Below are 6,000 nucleotides of genomic sequence, written 5' to 3'. Positions count from 1 at the left end.
TCATCTTATAATTCAATATATGAAATAAACATGTCATACAGCATTACTTTGAGTTTTCCATAACTGGCTGCAATTCTTTCTTGAATGAACTCATCCTTGTAAGGTAGCTTTGTTTTACATGCATCTGGTTTGCATATAATGACGTTGCATGATGTACGAATCTACTGGTTATGGCTTGTTGTTAAACACAAATCAGTTTATCAAGGCTTGATTAATTAACTAAACATAAAACAATCCTCCTTTTGGTTTAATTCGGCAACGTGGTTTGCCAGTGTAGAATGTGTTGGTCTACACATTGTGGTTACTGAGAATCCAGCTCAGTGTGTTTTATGAATACAATTTAAAAAAATGATTAGCAAACTACAGCTGGCATTTTGACTGAACTTAGCAGATACTACCTTCCATATTACACTTATTTAGATATCCTGAACATGATTATTTCATAAGTGATTCATAGGCATCAACCCAGCTTTCCCTTACTGACTCAATATTCAAAAGAAACAAAACAAACATTAACACACAAAACTCCTACACAGAGCCCAAATTGTTATTACTCAAAACATTAGGAAGCTTAAAACACTTACTTCTATGTGTCTTGTTAGGTAATGCACAACAGCAGCAGTCTGTTAGAAAAAAATAATTGCTAGTCATCTATAGAAGTAAATGGGACTATATATGGCAGCAACAAGGCAAGGATAAAACTATCTAGCAAGTGAGTTTACTGGACTTGCTATACAAAAGAGACATAAAAATAAGAGAAGTTTGTTTGGGCTGTAAAAATCAAACTTTCAGAGCTGTCACAAATGTGTAAAGCAAAAATAATATATAATGCAAGAGCTGACTACGCACTTAATGGAGCATAACGTTCATTTGCAAGCGTTGCATGGAAAGGAATCCTATCTCACAAAGCTTTGTTAATTTATCTGGGTCATGCTGCTCCATGTTCTTAACATGCCTCTCTGGAACGCAACAATCTTTAGCCAATTCTTCTGTTCCATGTTGCACTTCTGTACTGTAAAACCAAACCACAGCAGGTAAGACTCGTAGGGAATCTCTAAACAAGGAATCCGTTCACATCATTCCCATTTAACAACATGTTATTGAATTGCACAGCAGTTGTCCAGATGATGTCAGAGACACTGACAGAAACTTGTAGTCTTTTATATAAATATATTTAATATTCAAATTTACAGCAGTCTTTGTCATCATCCAGATAAGGAAAAAACATAAGGAACACAGGAACATCATGAGGTAAATCTAACAGTATACAGAACACACAGAACAGTATACAGAACATACAGAATACAGGTCAAACAGAAAAAAGGCAGGGAAAAAGGGAAAGTCCCCCTTTATACTTATAGCAACCAATCATAGGGTAGATTGCATCATGCATGAGTCAGCACTCTCTAACTCATGGGTGTCAAACTTGCCACATCACGTGACATGCCGTGACACATTGTGACTTTTTTTGCATTGCCAGAGCTGGGGTGGTGTGGCCTCTGTATGATGCAACCGGCCTGTGGGCCGGCAGTTTGACACCCCTGCTCTAACTAATCAACTACAACTATGTGTTCTGGTCTACTGTACACTTTACTGTTCAATATCTGTTCAATATCTGAATTTGAAATACTGTTCAAATTCATTATCCTAACACAATGATGCTAATTTATTTCCAGCTCATAAGGTGTCTACTTGAAATCTCTGGAAATATACTTGGTTGAAGGATGAGATGTTGTAGATCTGAGGAATTTCTCCATTGGCAGAAACTCTTGATCCCACCATGCTTCCCTGCTTCTTGAGTCTAGTCACTGTTTCACAGTGCTGCTTGATGATTATTCAGTTTCACCTTCTTAGAAACAGCTAAAGGTCTTTGCAGATAGTCACATAAATAAATGCAATGTGAAGTAAGGATGGCAGTGCATGGACAATTTTTTTTTATTTCCTTCCTTTTGCATGCAGTAGTATAGCGAGATTTTCTTTTCTGTAGCAGATGTGATACATCAGTGCTGGGCAATTATTTTTGTTTCTTTTTCTCAGAATGGCAATATTGGAAAAGTGAAGGCAAGCTGTTTTTGAGGAATTTGGAAGTGAAAGCATTGCAGTGTGAAAGAATCCACCAGATAAACAAGAGTTTTTTTCCCCAAACCCCACATCAAATAGCATGGACACCCTCAGGAAGAAATAATAAGCATCAAATTATACATTAGCTAACCTCATCACACAAATGATCCAATTTATGTACTTAGGTCTGACATTAGGATGCTAATATATAATGGTGGTATTTATGTGATGGCGTAATCCTTTCTGTCCCATCATTTTGGAAGAGTAGTTTGCTACAAATGCCACTGGTTAATTCTACTGGGTTTTTTTTTCTAAGAAAAGAGCTAATGCAGTTTATTTTTAGTAATTGGAAATAACTCAATATAATCTTAGATGAATTATTATCACATTTCACCCCAGCTTTCTTCCCTGGTTGACTATGCATGTAGGAACAATTGTAAGAATCTGCAACAAGTTTGTTTTATGGAGGAGTCAGGCCAGATGTGTGTATTTTCCAGGTCATATGCAAAAGAAATCAGCATATGCAAAAGTTATTGCAAAGAGATTCTTCAAAATGATGAAGCCACGTTATTTTACCTTTGAACAAAATGCTAAATCAATTGGTGCTTGAAATCCATAACATGAGACAAGATTTCTTGCCAAAGGGAAATATCTCCCACAAATCCTGCAGAATTTCATTGCTACCAGTAGAAAGCCCCTTTTTTCCAGACAGACATGAATACTGATGATTCTTTGTCACTTAGTACCAGGAGTATCTTGAACTTCTGAATATCTTGATCTTCTGAATGAAAACCATTGTGTTCATTATGTTTTGCTAATATGACTTCCAAGATCATAGAATTTCTGTGAATTCAGAAAAGATCTTAAAAGGGGGAAATTATCTCCTGCTTCTCTGATATACTTGGTGAAACACTTCTACATTTTCTGGTTTCTAAGCCAGAAAACACTAATCATGGAGGGCCACCAAAGGGCAAAATGTGGATTAATTGAAAGAGAGTTGGATCCAAAGAACAATTTAAGTGGAAATAATAAGTAATTGAAAAAAAATTGATTGAAATATTAAACTGCACATATATTTCAGAAACCTGATTTTTGTAACCTTAAACATTGAGATGTAATTTGATATATACTGTATAACGTATATATACATGCACATAGGTGTATGTGCATCTAAAGCTAATCTTCCAGGCTTACAGGGAACTGAAGAAGTCTGTAATATCTTAAGACATCTCTGGAATGTCACGTTAAAAAAACTGTTTTTGTAATCCTACACTTGCTGCTGTTCTACCTTTTTAAAAAGGATTAATTAGTAGCTGAGGAGCACACATTACAAATATTTTTTTAAAAAACAACCTTATTTCTCACTGCCAACAGTACACGCAGCATTCACTGTTATCCCAAGGTAAAGATCTGAAAGCCAGAACACTTTGAACACATTCGTCTTGGATACTAACCCACTGGGATGCTGCATCCATCACAGCAAGAAGTGACCAACCGAATCCAGGGAGCTGCTTCTGTCATCTGCGAAACCGAATCTCCAGTGCCACTTAACTATCATTTTGGTACTATGGCAGTGAAGGACAGCACACTCTGTCCTCTTTGAACAAGGGCATAAGTTGCTAGTCAAACAATAGGAAAGATTGAGTCTAAAATACACACAAAAAATCTAGCTTCCCAATTACTGCTTCTTTCCTCTGTACGAACAGATCTTTCCCCTTCATTCCCTACCTTTGTCTTGTCAGTTTAAGATTATGAGCATAGGAAAAGCTCCTAGCTTTCTTTTTTAAATTATGTGAACTTCTTTGGAAACAATAGGCCCTTTCATGCCACTGCTTTCACTCACCAAATCCTTCAAAGCAGTTTGAAAATGACCAGCAATTGCCTACCCTGATGCTGTCTTAAAATGCAGGGAACATGCTGAGAAAATCACTGACCAATCTTTGCTCCATCCAGTTGACCAGTACAAAGGTGGAAAAGAGGCTCAATCAGTGTCCTGCGCTGTTGTTGCAGCTCCTGAGGAATTGAAAATCCCCTTCTTCATTCAGCTTTTCAACACAAGAAATAAATTGCTAACCCCCATGAAAAGCTGTATGAGGGTGTTCTGTTAAAAAAAAATAAAAATAAAAACACTAAAAGCACTTAAGCTGCTGTACTACCATCAGTACACTGTGCATAAAAGCAGCCAAATGTCTAATACCATCTTTGCACTTTTGCATCTACAACTACCACTAGTTGCAGTTTTTAATAATTCAAATAAAAGTTGTCTTCCACTATAATGACTGGAGAGGGGGAAAGAAAAAAAATCCTAAACTAATAGACAAACTCTAAAAGGTTCATTTTAAAATGCAGCTGAGATTGACTTCCAGGGTCTTTGCAACTCCTTCTATAGGCACAGTAAGGTAGTCCTCAATTTACAATAGTTCATTTAGTGACCATTTGAAATTACAACAGCACTGAAAAAAACTGGCTTATGACCATTTTTCACATTTACGACCCTTGCGGCATCCCCGTGGTCACATGATCAAAATTCAGATGCTTGGCAAGTGACTCATATTTATGACAGTTGCAATGTGCCAGGTCATGTGATCACCTTTTGTGACCTCCTGACAAGCAAGATTAAAGTCATTTATTAAGTCAGATTCACTGAACAACCATGTTATTAACTTAACAGTTGCAGTGATTCACTTAACAACTGTGGCACAAAAGGTCATAAAATGGGGCAAAATTTACCTGACAACTGGCTCTCTTAGCAACAGAAATTTGGGACTCAATTGCGGTCTAAGTTGAGGACTGCCTGTAATCCAGACAAGGGGAGCAGGGGTGAAATTGACAAGAGGCCTGTCTCTTGTCAATTATTGCATTCTTAGAAGACAGGGCCTGCCTACAAACTGCCTGCTGTTCACTTTGATGATAAGTTTTGCTTCATTTTATAGTTTAATGTTTTTATATATTGACCTTGTGTATCTTTTCTTGCTGTAGGATTATGGAACCAATGCAAAATGGAAACCAATAGAGCCCTCTAGTGGTTAAGGCGCTGGTACTTACCTTTAAAGCCCTACATGGCTTAGGCCCGGGATATCTGCAGGACTGTCTGCTGCCGGGGGCGACTTCCCATCGCCCAGTGCGCTCACACAGAGAGGGCCTCCTCAGGGTGCCGTCGGCCAGACAATGTCGGCTGGCGACCCCCAGGGGGAGGGCCTTCTCTGTGGGAGTGCCAGGCCTTTGGAATCAACTCCCCCTTGAGCTTCGGATGGCCCCGGACCTCCGGTCCTTTCGCCGCGACCTCAAGACGTTCTTTTTCCATCAGGCTGACCTGGATTGATGATGGGTTTTTAAAAGTTTTAATTTTAACTGTGTAATTAATATTTGGGGCTGTTATTTAATTTTTTTCTTAACTTTTGTACTGCTGGTTTTTTATTGTTGTTAGCCGCCCTGAGTCCTCTGGGAGATAGGGCGGCATATAAGTCCCATAATAAATAAATAAATAAATAAATAAATAAATAAATAAATGAATGAATGAATGAATGAATGAATGAATGAATGAATGAATGAATAAATAAATAAATAAATAAATAAATAAATAAATAAATAAATAAATAAATAAATAAATAAGGCATCAGGCAAGAAACCAGGAGATGAGAGTTCTAGTCCCACTTTAGGCACAAAAACCAGCTGGGTGATCTTAGGCCAGTCTCTCTCTCAGTCCAACCCCCCCTCCCCCAGGATTGCTGTTGTGGGGAAAATAGAAGAAAGAAGGACTATTAGATATGTCTTGTGTTACTTATAATAAAGGCTAAATAAATAAATAAATAAATAAATAAATAAATAAATAAATAAATAAATGTATTTGTTGAGATGACACTACTACAGCATATAGCTTTAGCAGTGCATTTGTACACTGCCCTTTTTCTAAGATTATATTCACTTTTCTGACAGATA

The sequence above is a fragment of the Vipera berus genome (genome assembly GCF_964194415.1).
Source record: "Vipera berus genome assembly, chromosome: 7".
Taxonomy (NCBI): Eukaryota; Metazoa; Chordata; class Lepidosauria; order Squamata; family Viperidae; genus Vipera; species Vipera berus.
This window is presented reverse-complemented; position numbering follows the sequence as displayed.